Source organism: Tachypleus tridentatus, chromosome 4 (assembly GCF_004210375.1).
Source record: "Tachypleus tridentatus isolate NWPU-2018 chromosome 4, ASM421037v1, whole genome shotgun sequence".
NCBI lineage: Eukaryota > Metazoa > Arthropoda > Merostomata > Xiphosura > Limulidae > Tachypleus > Tachypleus tridentatus.
The window spans coordinates 10,403,051-10,421,541 of NC_134828.1; the positions used below are offsets into that span (position 1 = coordinate 10,403,051).

At 34.1% G+C, this 18,491-nt stretch overlaps 1 pseudogene across 1 annotated transcript in view; it reads left to right on the forward strand.

The window, feature by feature from the left end:
* Positions 1 to 18,491, forward strand: part of LOC143250014 (uncharacterized) — a 105,379-nt pseudogene that overhangs the window by 14,284 nt on the left and 72,604 nt on the right. The window contains exons 6-8 of the transcript XR_013028074.1: positions 2,300 to 2,408; positions 3,805 to 3,960; positions 11,661 to 11,851. The product of XR_013028074.1 is annotated as an uncharacterized LOC143250014 (transcript). The remainder of the gene's footprint in view (positions 1 to 2,299; positions 2,409 to 3,804; positions 3,961 to 11,660; positions 11,852 to 18,491) is intronic.

Consider the following 18,491-nt stretch of genomic DNA (forward strand, 5'->3'; position numbering starts at 1 on the left):
AAACAGTAACAGTCCACATTCTTACTATAAAGCAAGTAACAGTTTATTCTTACTATAAAACAGTAACGGTTTATTCTTACTATAAAACAGTAACAGTCCATTCTTACTAGAAATATTTTGAGTTTACTGTTTTATTCTTAGCTGAGGCCACTGTCAATCATTATTACTATAAAACAGTAATAGTCCATTTTTACTTCGAAATAATATGAATGTGTTCTAATTAAGAACCACTGTCAATCTATTATTACTATTAAACAATAACAGTCCATTCTTTCTACAGAAACTTTATTTGTGTTATCTTACTATGAACCACTGTCAGTCCATTATTACCATAAAAACCGTCAATTTCTTTTACTTTCGGCGATATTCTCTGTTCATCTGTGTTATGAAACATTGTCAGTCCATTCGTGCTATTTAGTATTGGTAGTTCTTGCTATGAAACATTGTCAGTCCATTCGTGCTATTTAGTATTGGTAGTTCTTGCTATAAAACATTGTCAGTCCATTCGTTGCTATTTAGTATTGGTAGTTCTTGCTATGAAACATTGTCAGTCCATTCGTGCTATTTAGTATTGGTAGTTCTTGTTATGAAACATTGTCAGTCCATTCGTGCTATTTAGTATTGGTAGTTCTTACTATGAAACATTGTCAGTCCATTCGTGCTATTTAGTATTGGTAGTTCTTGTTATGAAACATTGTCAGTCCATTCTCACAATGCAACATTTCATGTTTTATTATGGTATATTGTCAGTCGAATTTTAAGAGATAACCTACTTCAATGCACTACAAACAAACTTGTATCTGGTGAGTGACTGTATTTTCATTCCACTTACTATATATTAAAGGAAGAAATCTTTCTGTTTTCTTTATCCTGAGAGTAAAATAAGAAAGAATTTTAAAGATTCCTGGTGCTACAAGTCACTTGACAGAAGTTAGATTACCAAGACCTTGGTAGGTGGGGTTGAGTCAAGGTTTCTTCAGTTTATCATGATTAAACATGATCATCGGTGATGTGTCTAAAACTCAATAACACACTGCTTGAAGGAATGGCATGTCACGTTCTGTCCTAATCAAGTTCTAGAACAATCTCTTCCGCTGTCTGTAGGTCCAAAACTTTGTGTTGTCACAGCAGACAGACAATTATTATTGAACTCTGTTATGGCATCATAACAAACTTACTGTTAACTACTGACTTCTGTTGTGGTGTAATGGCAGACTTACAGCTACTTACTGACTTCTGTTGTGATGGTAATGGCAGACTTACAGCTACTTACTGACTTCTGTTGTGGATGTAATGGCAGACCTACAGCTACTCTCACTGACTTCTGTTGTGGTGTAATGGCAGACTTACAGCTACTACTTCTTCTGTTGTGATAATACTGGCAGACTTACAGCTACTTACTGACTAATGTTGTGCAGTACTGGCAGACTTACAGCTACTTACTGGACTTCTTCTGTGGTGTAATGGCAGACTTACAGCTACTTACTGACTTCTGTTGTGGTGTAATGGCAGACTTACAGCTACTTCACTGACTTGTTGTTGTGAGGTAGTACAGCTACTAACTGACTTCTGTTGTGGTGTAATGCGCAGACTTACAGCTACTTACTGATCTGTTGTGATGTAATGGCAGACTTACAGCCTACTGACTGACTGTTGATGGTGTGATGGCAGACTTACAGCTACTTACTGACTTCTGTTGTGGTGTAATGGCATACCTGGCTACTTCTGACATCTGTTGTGGTGTAATGGCAGACTGTAATAGCTACTTACTGATTACTGACTTTGGTGGTGTAATGGCAGACTTACAGCTAATTGCGACTTCTGTTGTGGTGTAATGGCAGACTTACAGCTAATTACTGATTCTGTTGTTGTGATGTAATGGCAGACTTACAGCTACTTACTGACTTCTATAATGATGTCATGGCAGACTTACAGCTACTGACTGACTTCTGTTGTGGTGTAATGGCAGACTTACAGCTAATTACTGACTTTTGTTGTGGTGTAATAGCGCACTTACAATTACTTACTAGATTCTGTTGTGATGTCATAACAGACAGTTACTTACTGACTTCTGTTCTCATATAATATAAACTTACAGTTACTTACTGACTTCTGGTGTGATGTAATAACAATCTCTGTCACATTCTGACTTTTGATGTGACGTCGCTTACAGTTATTATGGTGTGAACGCCTTTCATAAGCTGACGAAGCAAGATTGCAATTGATTATATGTGTCATAAAACATTAGTTTTAAGTATATTGTAGTTTTTAACACCACTTTCTTTATCTCGTCCATTAGAGATTTTCAAGGATTAAATTGTTATATAATAATGGTATTTCAACCACACTATGCCCACCATATCCATCGTCGACGGCACATTTCATTGAATCCAGAGCTCTTCCGAACGGTTGGCACACAACAAACACAGTTGTGGTCGAAACATTTGTTGCAACAACAATAGCTATGGTCAGAACGCCTTTTAAAAGCTCGCGAAGCATGAATATAATTAGTTATACTTGCCATATATCTCAAACTTCTCCTAGCTGCAAATTTTAAAAAGTAGTTTAGATTTTGAAATTATTAGCTGCATACAAGTTTTATTTTATTATTCACTCTTTTTGTCTTGTTAAGAATCGTACGACAAATTAATTTTATTTGTAGAATATTTTACTCGGAATCCTGTATTTAGATAGACATTACACACTATTCGTTAGTAAAAGAGTAGCCCAAGTGTCGTCGGTAGGTGGTGAAGACCAGCTGTAGGAGCGTTATAATCTAACGGCCAATCCCACTATTCATTTGTAAAAGAGTAGTCCAAGAGTCGGTGGTGGGTGGTAATGACTAGCTGCCTTCCCTTGGGGACGGCTAGCGCAGATAACCCTCATGTAGCTTGGTGCGATAATTCAAAACAAACAAACAAATAGAGGCTCAGCGGTAAATCTCTGAACTTAAAAAACAACTAAAAATCGAGTTTTGATACTCGTGGTGGGCACAACACAAGAACCTGTTCGTGTAGCTTTGCACTTAATAACAAACATTTAAACTTTAATTAATATTGTGTTGTAAACAAAGCCTCTTAGATCTAAGTTATATGTGTCGAAGATAAAAGAAAAGAGTCATGGAAAACTTTGCACATTAGACGAAGCTCTTCGGAAATGTGTAGCACGCGCTGTAAGGGGTACCATTAACATCAACATGTGTTAAAAGCCAGGGGTACTATTAAACACTAGAATGTGTGTTAAAGAATAGAGGTACCATGTCATATAAGCATGTGTATTAAAGAATAGAGGTACCATGTAACATTAGCGTGTGTATTAAAGAATAGAGGTACCATGTAACATTAGCGTGTGTATTAAAGAATAGAGGTACCATGTAACGTGTGTGTGTATTAAAGAATAGAGGTACTATGTAACATTACAATGACGTACGATAAGTACTATTTTTAATTTTACAGTGACCCAGAATTTATTAATTATATGCTTCATCTCGGATTTATGAACTTAAAGTTCAAAAAAAGTATTTCAGCTAGTCAGATACGCTCGTATATTCACTAGACTTCCAAGCCAAACAGTATAAGAAAGAAAATTAATGTTACGTTTTCTGTACGTAAACACTGATGTATTAATGAAAATAAGTACAATCACTTCATGTAACAGTAAAAACAGTTTTACAATGTAATTTGTTCACAGTTGTAAGTATCACTTTGAACTTAAAAGAACTAATGTTTCAATTTCGTAAGCATGCAACATTATTTATGATTATTTTTTTAAGTTTCAGTTTTGTTTACTTTTTTGGTTGTGCAGGATGAATTCCATCCGTTTATTGAGGCTCTCCTGCCTCATGTTAAAACATTCTCCTACATGTGGTTTAATCTGCAAGCTACCAAGCGGAAGTACTTCAAGAAGCATGACAAACGTATGTCTGTGGAAGAAGAGAGGAGGTGTGTAGAGGACCTACACGTAAATATCACGTTTTATTTTATCCTTTATGATTACAAAAAACACGTGTCGATTAGCGCCATCTTGGTTAGCTTACCACTTCCGTTTCGTATCTGTAATCTTTGTTAGACTTTGTCAGAAACTGTTGAGGAATATCCTATAGATTTATATTTCTATTTATTAACCGTAATGTTTGACTTTATCAGAAATTTTGAGGAGTGTCCCATGGGTTTTCATTTATTTTATTAACTATAATGTTTGTTTGACTTTATCAGAAACTGTTTAGAAGTATCCTGTGGATTTCCATTTCTGTTTAATAACTGTAATGTTTGTTTGACTTTATCAGAAACTGTTTAGAATATCCTGTGGATTTCCATTTCTGTTTATTAACTGTAACGTTTATTTGTCTTTATCAGAAACTGTTGAGGGGTATCCTGTGGATTTCCATTTCTGTTTATTAACTGTAATGTTTATTTGTCTTTATCAGAAACTGTTGAGGAGTATCCTGTGGATTTCCATTTCTGTTTATTAACTGTAATGTTTGTTTGACTTTATCAGAAACTGTTGAGAGTATCCTGTGGATTTCCATTTCTGTTTATTAACTGTAATGTTTGTTTGACTTTATCAGAAACTGTTGAGGAGTATCCTGTGGATTTCCATTTCTGTTTATTAACTGTAATGTTTGTTTGACTTCATCAGAAACTGTTTGGGAATATCCTGTGGATTTCCATTTCTGTTTATTAACTGTAATGTTTGTTTGACTTCATCAGAAACTGTTTGGGAATATTCTATAGATTTTTATTTCTGTTTATTAACTGTAATGTTTGTTTGACTTTATCAGAAACTAGCTAAGTCTGGTAATTGACATTAATGTGTTTATTCTGTATCCAGAGGAAAAACGAAACGAGACAATCGGAACATCGGCTATTTCATCCAGTAGCACATTCTTTTACCCAAACAGTTTAATTATATTTTAGTTGCTGCTAACTGTCGTACATAGTAATCATTTTTTGTGTGATAAATCTTGATTAATCAAACTGAAGACACACAGATACTCATAAAATCCTGTCTTAAATGTGAACCACGTTTTTCAACATTTTGGGAGAGCTGAATAAAATTCTTGTTACGAAAAACTGCTTTATCTAAATCTGAAATAATGGGGCTGTTCGAGACTATTATCGTACATGGTAGTAAAATTAATGGGCCCGGAAATCCCCGGAAACTGGAGAAAACAGATAAATGTTGTGCCAAATCTATCCTTTACCTAAACTTGTTTCTTTGATTTTATTATAGGTGATGTACACGAGAGTTGTCAGCTAGAAATTTCTTTCACATCGAAGGATCTTCTTTCTGATAATCATTGGTCCGTAACAATTTGAAATGAACTTTAATGACGTCTAAAAGAAATGTTAGACTTAATAACTGGTTTACCTAGCGTGCGGTAACATGATTTATAAACGTCGCCTGGTTCGACCATCCACGAGTAGTGTAGATTTGTTGGAATTGTTACTACCGATTGCCCCCCCGTCAACCGTCATATTAGAATAATCTACCTCTGTGTATATATTTCCACGCCCTTTTGTATGTAAGAAGATACCCGTAAGGTCTGGTCTAAAACACTGACCTCCAATCAGAAATTAATTTCATAGCTCATTTTATGGTTTATTATGCATGTTAACGTATCTTTCAACTTTATGTATTAAACAAAATCTATCGGTATTGTTTTTGATAGTCGAAACTAAGACAAAATGTATTTAACATTTTTAAGTGTATGTCAGTACTTATTCCAGTCCTCTGTTTATTGGGTGATCGACTTATGGAACGACTTATGTCTTAATCTGATATTCAGTATTATTCTGATGTTGTTAATCGTTTGTATGTTACTGATTATTGAAGAAATAGACAGGATTAAATGTACGGTATAGAAGGATATAAATAACATTGCGGCATTTAAGGGAAAATAGGTAAAAGCAAATCGTATATTATAATCTAAAATAAATGTTATTAAAAGCTTTTTTATTTTTGGTTATTTTTTTTATGAGGTACAAAGCAACTTAATGATACGTTTGTGCAATGCTCACCACGGGAATCGAAACCTGGTTTTTAACGTTGTAAGCAGCCTTCAGACTTGGGGGGTTTATGAAAAGCAGCCAATAAACTACTAGCATAATGAATTTAGAAATAATTTATGGATAGATAGAAGCAGAATACAATACTAAATGAGAAGTGAAAAAACAACAGAATGTAAGAGGAAATCCGTGAAAAGTAAAAAAAAAAAAAAAGGACCACAGTTGATGGGAAATATATTAGAGCTAAACAATAAACCAGAAATTAATTATATATTTATGAACAACAAATAATAGACCAGAATGTAAGTGAAAATTTTATGAGAAATAAGTAGTAGACCAGAATGTAAGGGAATTTTATGACAAATAAGTAATAGACCAGAATGTAAGGGGAATTTTATGACAAATAAGTAATAGACCAGAATGTAAGGGAAATTTTATGAGAAACAAGGAATATAGCAGAATGTAAGGGGAAATTTTATGAGAAACAAATAATAGACCAGAATGTAAGGGAAAATTTTATGAGAAATAAGTAATAGACCAGAATGTAAGGGGAATTTTATGACAAATAAGTAATAGACCAGAATGTAAGGGAATTTTATGACAAATAAGTAATAGACCAGAATGTAAGGGGAAATTTTATGAGAAACAAGGAATATAGCAGAATGTAAGGGAAATTTTATGAGAAACAAGGAATATACCAGAATGTAAGGGGAAATTTTATGAGAAATAAGTAATAAACCAGAATGTAAGGGAAATTTTATGAGAAATAAGTAATAAACCAGAATGTAAGGGGAATTTTATGACAAATAAGTAATAGACCAGAATGTAAGGGGAAATTTTATGAGAAACAAGGAATATAGCAGAATGTAAGGGGAAATTTATGAGAAACAAGGAATAGACCAGAATGTAAGGGAAATTTATGGAATGTAAATAATCAACTTAGAATTCAATGGGGGCATTTCTAAAAAAGCAAAAAAATTACAATTCTCAAGGAAAATGTATGAAAAACAAACAAAACCAGAACTTAAGGGAAATTTTGTGAAAATCAAATAACAGATCACAATTAAGAGAAAGTTTATGAAAAACAAAAAAATAGTATCAGAAATTAAGGGTAAATTTATGAGAAACTAAATAATAGATCGGAATGTAAGGGTAAATTTATGAAAAACAATCAATAGGTCAAAATAAAAAGGGTAAATTATGCAAAGCAAATAACAGGCTAGAATTCAAAGGGAAATTTATGAAAAGCAAAACAAATAGACCAGAATTTAAGGAGAATTTTATTTAAAAAACAAATAATAGACCAGGTTTTAAGGGTAAACATACAAAAACCTAAAGATGTACCGAAATGTACGAAGAGATATCACTTCAAGAAAATAGCAAATCAGTTTGTAAGAGAAACCTAACGAAGAGCAAATAATAGACAAGAAAACGAAAGAAACTAATGGAAGAAGGAAAATATTCTAGAATGTTTGGGAAATTATCATAGATTCGTTTTTATATAACGTACTTTAAGCGTATACTCGGTGTTTATAAAATCTTTATTCAGTGGGTGTCATTACAAGAGTTTCTGAAATCACTAAGGAAGATAGAAATTGACGAACGTACTTTTATAGAGTCCAAGCACATCTTATGTTAAGAAAGACAGTCGTAGATTGTTAACAGTAAACCAATAAATAAACAACAGTTGATACATAAGTAACAGCGTTACGTAATCAAATTTGTCATGGTGAACTATATTTTTATCCATTACCAGAACTAAGAATGCTAAGTTGTGTGTTTATAGTAAACTAATTTTACCGTCTGTTGCCGAGACGGGCCGAGTAAAGATGGTGTCACGGTCAACTCAATCTTTGCATTACTGTAGTTGCTAGGAAACATAATTGTTGCTCAACAAGTTTTGATTTGTTATAAAACATCAGTCAGATAGAAGGAAATAATTTGTTATAAATTCATTTTTTAAGGATGAAGCACGCATACATTTTACATTAAAAAATCTATAATAGTGAACATATTTGTAACTTTTCCATTTTTATCTTACAAGTATTACTTTTAAAAAAATTAGTTGTTTTGTTTCTGTGAAGTTAAGCACAAAGCAACACAATGGACTGCCTGTTCTCTGCCAACCACGGGTATCGAAATCTGAATCCTATCGTTATAAGTCCATAGGCACATCATTGTGCCAACTAGGGGCCAGTTGTTTACTTAAACGTAATCGCTCTTGTGAGTTTTAGCCTGTAACACATCTAAGTATGTAAAATCAGGAGTTCAGTTCCCGACGATGAACACTGCAGACAGCCTAATGTGACTTTCCCAAAAAATAACAAAAAAATAACAGATGATAAATTGTTATTTATCTTTTTAATGTTAGATCTCAGTGACAATTTTTATTACTATTCTATGTTATCCGTAAGTAAACAAAAAATATTGTTGAGTAACATCTTAACAGAAACAAGTAATCTTATTAATATACTAAAACGACTCACTGTGGTAATGGAAAACGGCATGTATGGTTTGGAAGGTTCCTCCGTGAATTCAAAAAAATTGATACTTGTAAGAAATGTAATATGGAGACCTAATTTTCTATCAAGCGTCTGCTGCAAGGAGGACTTAGTCCCTTGAAATTTCATAAGTAACTCTCTTCAGTTTTAATCTTGGCTATTTGTTATGACCAAGGATATCGAGAAGTTGTGTACTTGTTTTGTTGTGCCTGTTCTACCACCATCACCGAGATATATCCCTACAACTTCCAAAGCCTCACAAATATCATGTACTAGATGGAACTGATGAGGACTGGAATTCTACTGAAGAGAGGTGCATATGATAAGGACTGAGGATTCTACTGACGAGAGGTGCAGATGGTGAGGACTAGGATGCATTGATGAAAGTTGTATCTAGTTAAATGAAAGTATTCTAGATGCATTAGAATACTAGTTGGATTAAATGGGACCGAAGTTTGTCTTAATTTAATTCACACGCAACCCATACTCATGTCTTGCTGACAGTTTTGTTTGTGCTGGCCTCCATAATGCAATATGACGTAAATGTATCAACATGTGAGCCGACGTGTTAATAAACATTTTTTCTATAAATATTTTAGTAATAATTGAGTTATAAAGTATACTATGATTAATATATATTGACAGGTACTCACACGCTAGTGATCACCTTGAGAAATATGAAGTGTTTATGCTAAAGTCTCCTCGCATTCAATAGGAACCATTTGGGTCCCTAGTCTACGTCGTAGCTTTGAAGGTGTTTTACCACTGCGAACATTTTTGTATTTCAAGAAAAACTGTTGAGTGGAAGGTATTGTTTTCAAGCACTGGGGTTCTAAATTTAGAATTATTTAATTAAACAAATCGCACATCTCAAAGTAAAGCAAACTGAAAGAGTTCAAACAATTGATTTTTTTTATTTTTAACCTGTTTCTAAATACTCAATAGAAATGTAAGCTTCTAAAACGTCCACTGTGTCCCAGAGAACGTGATAACAAACTATCCCTATGTGAAAAAGCTGGAAATGTCGTGTATGCACGAGTCTCATTCGTCGAACAGCTGGACTAACTTTTCATTTTCATAGGTCAGTAACACATTGACCTCTACACTTAAACCCGAAGGTAATTATTTAATTATTAACTATCCAGTTTTTGTTTATCTCGTCACGGTAAAGACGTTAAAGTACGTATTAAAATAACTATTCACTGACTTGTTCAATACATTTATGATTATGCCACCTACATAGATGAGAAGTAAAAATGCATTCACTATATAATTTAATATACTATTCTGATTAGATGCTTTTGTTTGTTTGTTTTTGAATTTCGCACAAAGCTACTCGAGGGCTATCTGTGCTAGCCGTCCCTAATTTAGCAGTGTAAGACTAGAGGGAAGGCAGCTAGTCATCACCACCCACCGCCAACTCTTCGGCTACTCTTTTATCAACGAATAGTGGGATTGACCATGACAATATAACGCCCCAACGGCTCAAAGGGCGAGCATATTTGGAGTTATGGGGGATTCGAACCCGCGACCCTCGGATTACGAAGTGCACGCCTTAACGCGCTAGGCCATGCCCTGATTAGATGCAATACAAAGTCGTAAACTGGCTTACAATAATTAGATTGCATTAATTCATCATATTGGTATCATCGCTCTTACAATATTTTCAGCCGTAATCGGAATATCTCTTGAGGATCGGCCAACTTAGGACTCGTAGGTTGTTGTTTTCTTTGTACACTACGGGTTGTCTGCGCTATGCCCGCCTCAGAAAATCAAATCCCGGCTTTTTGCTTTATAATTCTGTAAACTTACCACGGATCTCTCTTATCAAAGGTCGAATATTGAGGTTAGTCCTAAATTCATGCACTAAGCTACAATTCAAAGTAATACAAATAATAAGTATTAAAAAAATATTTTTAGTGAAATTAAATAAACACACTTAAATGAAGTTAAATAAGTAAACAAAATCATGAGGAAGGACTGCGTTAGAAACAGCAAATCCCAACCTCTAATTAATTATATTATAACCATAATTTTTTATGGTTTTATATACTGATAGACGGTGTGTCCCCACCGCATTGTAGGTCCTACTTCTTCAGTCACCTCCAAAACCTAGAATACATTTTATAATCTCACGTTGTAGCTTGTACCCAAGACCTTTTTTTCAATAAAAGGCAGCGTATTTTGTTCAATTTTAATGTGTTTTGTTTTGGCTTAAAAGTATGGTTATAGTATGTATATATATATATATATATATATATATATAGAGAGAGAGAGATATTAATATTGAAGCGTTGAGTGAAATGAAAATTGTTTTCATTATAGTCTGGGCTTGTTTTGTTTATAATTAACTATATATATATATGAAAAAATAAATATATTTTACTAATACATATAAATTACGTTGACCTTTGATCTTCCGAACTCCAAACCAAGCATGCTCATGTTGTCAAGCATTTAAAATGTAAATAACTCTCTGACACGTCTTGAAGTGCCATATTTGGAACCAAACGATAAGAACTTGAAGAATACATTGCTGCATCTGTTAGTGAGTCTTAGCCTAAACATAGTCTGGTAAATCTTGTATCTAGTCTTGTTGAGATACTTATATTGTTATACCAGCTACTATAACATCCTTACTACCAATATTGAGTTGACTGGTCGTTTGGAATTGAGCACAAAGCAACACGTTGGGCTATCTGTACTTTGCCCACTACGAGTATTGAAATCCATTTTTAGCGGTGTGAGTCCGCAGAAATACCGATCTACCACTAGAGTACTGTTTGATTTTTTTTTTAATTTCGCGCAAAATACACGATGGCTATCTGCGCTAGCCGTCACTATTTACTAGGCCTTGTCTAACCAACGAAACAATCTAAAATGTAATTATAATACATTCCATTACACCACGACTTTATATCGGTTGTGGTTGTCATGTGACGAACTTATTTGCATATTCAACTTCGTGTTGAATGGTCAACTTTCTTTTGTTATAACAGCTATCTGTAATATCATTAATACAGAAGGACACAGAAGAGCTATTTTATAAGTTTTTCGAAAATTAAATATTGAAGTGATTTATTTGACTTTGGCGAGTTGTTCACTGATGCCATATAACGAAGTAACTAAAGAAGAAATCGTTTTTTTACAGAATGAAAGATCAGAGGTAAAACAAAAGTGGGCATCCCGCCTACTAGGGAAGTTACGGAAGGACATTGCACAAGAGTGTCGGGAAGACTTCGTTCTCTGTATCACTGGGAAAAGTGGCCCACGTGCGTGCTGAGTAATCCAGACCAGAAAGGCAAAATGCGACGAATCGATTGTCTCAGACAAGCTGATAAGGTAATTGAGTAACTCACTATATCTCTGAAACTAACAATATCACTATGTTACTCACTATATCTTTCTGAAACTAACAATATCACTATGTTATTCACTATATCTTCCTGAAACTAACAATATCACTATGTTATTCACTATATCTTCCTGAAACTAACAATATCACTAAGTTACTCACTATATATTCTGAAACTAACAATATCACTAAGTTACTCACTATATCTCTCTGAAACTAACAATATCACTAAGTTACTCACTATATCTCCCCTGAAACTAACAATATCACTAAGTTACTCACTATATCTCTGGAAACTAACAATATCACTAAGTTACTCACTATATCTTCCTGAAACTAACAATATCACTACGTTATTCACTATATCTTCCTGAAACTAACAATATCACTAAGTTACTCACTATATCTCTCTGAAACTAACAATATCACTAAGTTACTCACATATCTCTCTGAAACAAACAATATCACTAAGTTACTCACTATATCTTCCTGAAACTAACAATATCACTAAGTTACTCACTATATCTCTCTCAAACTAACAATATCACTAAGTTACTCACTATATCTCTCTCTCAAACTAACAATATCACTAAGTTACTTTCACTATATCTCTCTAAACTAACAATATCACTAAGTTACTCACTATCACTCTGAAACTAACAATATCACTAGGTTACTCACTATCACTCTGAAACTAACAATATCACTCTGTTACTCACTATATCTCCCCTGAAACTAACAATATCACTAAGTTACTATATCTCCCTGAAACTAACAATATCACTAAGTTACTCACTATATCTCTCTTGAAACTAACAATATCACTAAGTTACTCACTATATCTTCCTGAAACTAACAATATCACTACGTTATTCACTATATCTTCCTGAAACTAACAATATCACTAAGTTACTCACTATATCTCTCTGAAACTAACAATATCACTAAGTTACTCACTATATCTCTCTGAAACAAACAATATCACTAAGTTACTCACTATATCTTTCTGAAACTAACAATATCACTAAGTTACTCACTATATCTCTCTCAAACTAACAATATCACTAAGTTACTCACTATATCTCTGAAACTAACAATATCACTAAGTTACTCACTATCACTCTGAAACTAACAATATCACTCTGTTACTCACTATATCTCCCTGAAACTAACAATATCACTAAGTTACTATATCTCCCTGAAACTAACAATATCACTAAGTTACTCACTATATCTCTCTGAAACTAACAATATCACTAAGTTACTCACTATATCTTCCTGAAACTAACAATATCACTACGTTATTCACTATATCTTCCTGAAACTAACAATATCACTAAGTTACTCACTATATCTCTCTGAAACTAACAATATCACTAAGTTACTCACTATATCTCTCTGAAACTAACAATATCACTAAGTTACTCACTATATCTTCCTGAAACTAACAATATCACTAAGTTACTCACTATATCTTCCTGAAACTAACAATATCACTAAGTTACTCACTATATCTCTCTGAAACTAACAATATCACTAAGTTACTATATCTCTCAAACTAACTATGTTACTAAGTTTCTCACTATCACTCTGAAACTAACAATGTTACTGAGGTATTCATCATATCTCTTAAACTAATAATGTTACTGTGGTATTCACCATATATCTTAAACTAACAATGTTACTGAGGCATTCACCATATCTCTTAAACTAATAATGTTATTGTGGTATTCACCATATCTCTTAAACTAACAATGTTACTGAGGTATTCACTATATCTCTTAAACTAACAATGTTACTGAGGTATTCACCATGTCTCTTAAACTAACAATGTTACTGAGGTATTCACTATATCTCTTAAACTAACAATTTTACTGTGGTATTGACCATATCTCTTAAACTAACAATGTTACTGAGGTATTGACCATATCTCTTAAACTAACAATGTTACTGTGGTATTGACCATATCTCTTAAACTAACAATGTTACTGAGGTATTGACCATATCTCTTAAACTAACAATGTTACTGAGGTATTCACCATATCTCTTAAACTAACAATGTTACTGAGGTATTGACCATATCTCTTAAACTAACAATGTTACTGAGGTATTCACCATATCTCTTAAACTAACAATGTTACTGAGGTATTCACCATATCTCTTAAACTAACAATGTTACTGAGGTATTCACCATATCTCTTAAACTAACAATGTTACTGAGGTATTCACCATATCTCTTAAACTAACAATGTTACTGAGGTATTGACCATATCTCTTAAACTAACAATGTTACTGAGGTATTGACCATATCTCTTAAACTAACAACAACACTTTTTAACCTAACTATATTAGAAGACGGCTACTACGACAGTTACAGTCTACCTGTCTTAGTAAAAAGAGTGATTATTATTTATGATTAACAACTGACAATTCATTTGTACATTTCTCTCTAAATAAGTTTATCTGAATACGTGGTTTATTTCTGTGGCGTACATAGTTTTGTGAAACAAACTATACTAAGGAAGGTGTACTGGTACAATCAGTTCATGAGGTACAAAGGATGTAACCACCCTTGTCACATCATACTACTGCTATTCCTCCCAATACAAGGTCGTTTGAGTAACGGGCCTGTTTCTATGGTTTTCTAAAGGGTGGTTACCTGAAGAAGAAATATATCCATTTAACCCGCCTTCTGACACAAGTTGTTCGTGGAGAGGGTCGCGTACTAGTGTTACTAATGGCTAATCCTGGAATTGAATTCATTCACTCATTAGTTGTGTGTTACAATGACAATAACAGGCTTGAGTCTTCGGCGAGAATAATACGTGCACACGCCTAAAAGAAGCAACAACGTTCATGAATAGTCAACAAGAGTCTAGAAAATAATTTATTTTCGTATTTCTTTGTGCTTCTGATACCGGACACCAGATCAAGTTTTATTAAAACCATACTAACTAAGGATTGCATTAACATCACCACTACCTATTCGAATAGATCAACTTTCCACACGATACTAAGCTGGGCTTGGCGTGGCATGGATTTCACAGAATGTTGTCAGTTTATCGAAGTGTATGGGCAGTAAATGGTTCAATGCTTCTGGTCTGTTTGTCTAGGACTATGGGCAGTAACTGGTTCTAGTCTGTCTGTGACTACGGGCTGTAATTGTTTCAGTGGTTTTTGTCAGTTTGTCTGGGACTGCGGATTGTAATTGGTTCAGTCTTTGTAGTCTTTTTGTCAAGTGTTATGGGCTGTATGTAACTGGCTTAACCATTGCAGTGTACTTGTATAGGACTATGAACTGTATTTGATTAAAGGATTGTAGTGTATTTGTCGAAGAATAGGGGCTGTGTTTGTTTCAATGTTTGTAGTGTGTTTTTCCAGGACTGTGAGCTGTTACTGATAGAATAATTGTAGCCTGTTTGTTCAGGACCATGGGTTGCACTTGTTTCAATTATTTTTTAATGCTTCTCAGGATTATGGGCTGTATTTGATTCATTTATTGTGAACTGTTTGTCAAGATCATGGGATGTACTTGGTCCGATAATTGTAGACTGTTTGTCGAAGAGTCTGGGCTATACTTGATTCAACGATTGTAGTCTATCGAGAAATTTGGGCTGTAATGTGTTAAGTGGCTGTAGTCAGTTTGTTGAAGAGTATGGGCTGTATTAGTTCAATGATTGGTATCCTTTTGTCGATTAGTATGGGATGTAATGGGTTCAGTGATTTTATTTATTGATCGGGGAGTGTGGGCTGTTATGGGTTGAATGTTTGGTGTACATTTGTTGAAGAGTATGGACTGTATTTAGTTCAATGAATGCAGTCTGTTTGTCAGGACTATGGACTGTATTTAGTTCAATGAATGCAGTCTGTTTGTCAGGACTATGGACTGTATTTAGTTCAATGAATGCAGTCTGTTTGTCAGGACTGTGGGCTGTAATGGGTTCAGTGACTGTAATCTGTTTATCAGGACTATGGGCTCTAATGGGTTCAGTGACTATAATCTGTTTCTCAGAACTATGGACTCTAATGGGTTCAGTGACTGTAATCTGTTTATCAGGACTAGTGGCTATATTTAGGGCATTCAACTTTATTTCCGTAATGCTCAGCAATACTGTATATTCTTCGGACAATTCGTAGCTTTGAGATCAGCGTGCTGAACTGTGAATTTAAGTATCCTGTTTGGCGTTTCATTGTTCTCTGAGATGTGGGACGTTACAAAAGTGGCAGACAAATCCTACTGTTCTAACCCAAATAGTTGGTAATGGATGCTATTGGATAGCTTTCCCTGTATTCTATCAGTTTAAAATTAGGGACGGCTAACGTAGGGAGATCTTGGATTCTTTCTGTGCGAATATCTAAACTGAACGACCCACAATTAATTATACCTGACAAACGACATTAATTTTAGTTCTATTGTATTTTTAACACCACATTCTTTATCCAATTTATCAGAGATTTTCAAGAACTATAATACAATATAATAACAGTATTTCAACCACACTATGTTCACCATATCCATCGTCGACGACACGTTTCGTTGAATCCAGGGCATTTCAGGACGGCTGGGTTACAACAAACAAATTAGTGGTCGAAACACAATTTACATAAACCATTTGTTACAACAACAATTGTTATGGTGTGTAGGTCTTTTCTAGAGAAGCACAATTACAGTTAATCATACTTGTCGATAGGCTAGTCATATTTTTATACGTCACATTCTTTATCTAGTCCACTAGAGATTTTCAAGAATTAGAATAGTGTATAATGACAACCTTCCAACGGTGAAATGCGGCTTATCCGATTGTACTCCACTTCTCCAGTCATTGTTTATTCAAATTGCTTCTGAAGCTGTGCTCTGAACCGAGTCAAGAGTTTTTCTTACTGGTTCGTGGCTAATACTATTCGAATTCTGGTTGATGTTGTAAAGCACTGTTGAAATGATAGCACTGTATGACACTTGTTGTATCTTTCAAATGTGTTTAATCGTCTTTTTCCTCGATTAACTCCAACATATCGGCGGCCAATTTTGTTTTTTCAGAGACAGACATGTTCCTTTACAGCTGGTTCTGTGAGGACAGATTTCTCAGAGTATCCAATGAGAAGAGGTTTTTTTCATAACTACGCTCTTTCTAGTTAGAGACTCAGTCACAGTGAAGTAATTCTTCCTTTCACACACTACCTTTTAATCATGTGACTACACTCCGAACTTACAAGTTAAACAGTCAAACCGATATTGCACTGTATTAGGTTTTCCGAAGTCAAATATTTATCTAAACTCTTACCACGTGCAACATAAAGCAAGTGAAGTGAATTACATTTAAACAATAAAATCGTTCCTATGTTTTGTTTTAATTTTGCGCAAAGCTACACGAGGGTTATTTGTGCTAGCTGTCCCTAATTTAGCAGTGTAAGTCTACAGGGAAGACAGCTAGTCGTCATCACCAACCGCCAACTCTTGGGCTACTCTTACCAACCAATAGTTAGATTGACCATAACATTATAACGTCCCCACAGCTGAAATGGCGAGCACGTTTGGTGCGACGGGGATTCGAACCCGCGACCGTCAGGTTACGAGTCGAACGCCTTAACCCACCTGGCCATGCCGGGCAAATGATTCGTAAAATCGAACAGCCATAGAACTAACTATTGTTTAATAATACCTAATGATTATAATTTAGGTTTCATAATCTTAACACATTAATTTGATTGATAAAATTATCCAACGGACAGACAAGATAAAATTAAGGCTTTCTAATTGTGGTTGATTATGTATTTATTATTAACCTATAGGCTTACTCTTTAGGTAATCTAACTCTTGATGGTAGTTGATCAAATATTTATTCTGAAGCTTTAGGCTTTATCTTTAGGTAGTCTGACTCTTGATGGATTAGTGTTGGTTGATTATATCTTTATTGTGAAGCTATACGCTTTCTCTTTAGGTAATTTGACTCTTGATGGATTAGTGTTGGTTGATTATATCTTTATTGTAAAGCTATAGGCTTTCTCTTTAGGTAATCTCACTCTTGATGGATTATAGTTGGTTGATTATATCTTTATTGTAAAGCTATAGGCTTTCTCTTTAGGTAATCTGACTCTTGATGGATTAGAGTTGGTTGATTATATCTTTATTGTAAAGCTATAGGCTTTCTCTTTAGGTAATCTGACTCTTGATGGATTAGTGTTGGTGGATTATATCTTTATTGTGAAGCTATACGCTTTCTCTTTAGGTAATCTGACTCTTGATGGATTAGTGTTGGTTGATTATATCTTTATTGTAAAGCTATAGGCTTTCTCTTAGGTAATCTGACTCTTGATGGATTAGAGTTGGTTGATTATATCTTTATTGTGAAGCTATAGGATTTCTCTTTAGATAATCTGACTCTTGTCGGATTATAGTTGGTTGATTATATCTTTATTGTGAAGCTATAGGATTTCTTTTTTAGGTAATCTGACTCTTGATGGATCAGAGTTGGTTGATTATATATTTACTGTAAAGCTATAGGCTTTCTCTTTAGGTAATTTGACTCTTGATGGATTACAGTTGGTTGATTATATCTTTATTTTAAAGCTATAGGCTTTCTCTTTAGGTAATCTGACTCTTGATGGATTAGAGTTGATTGATTATAT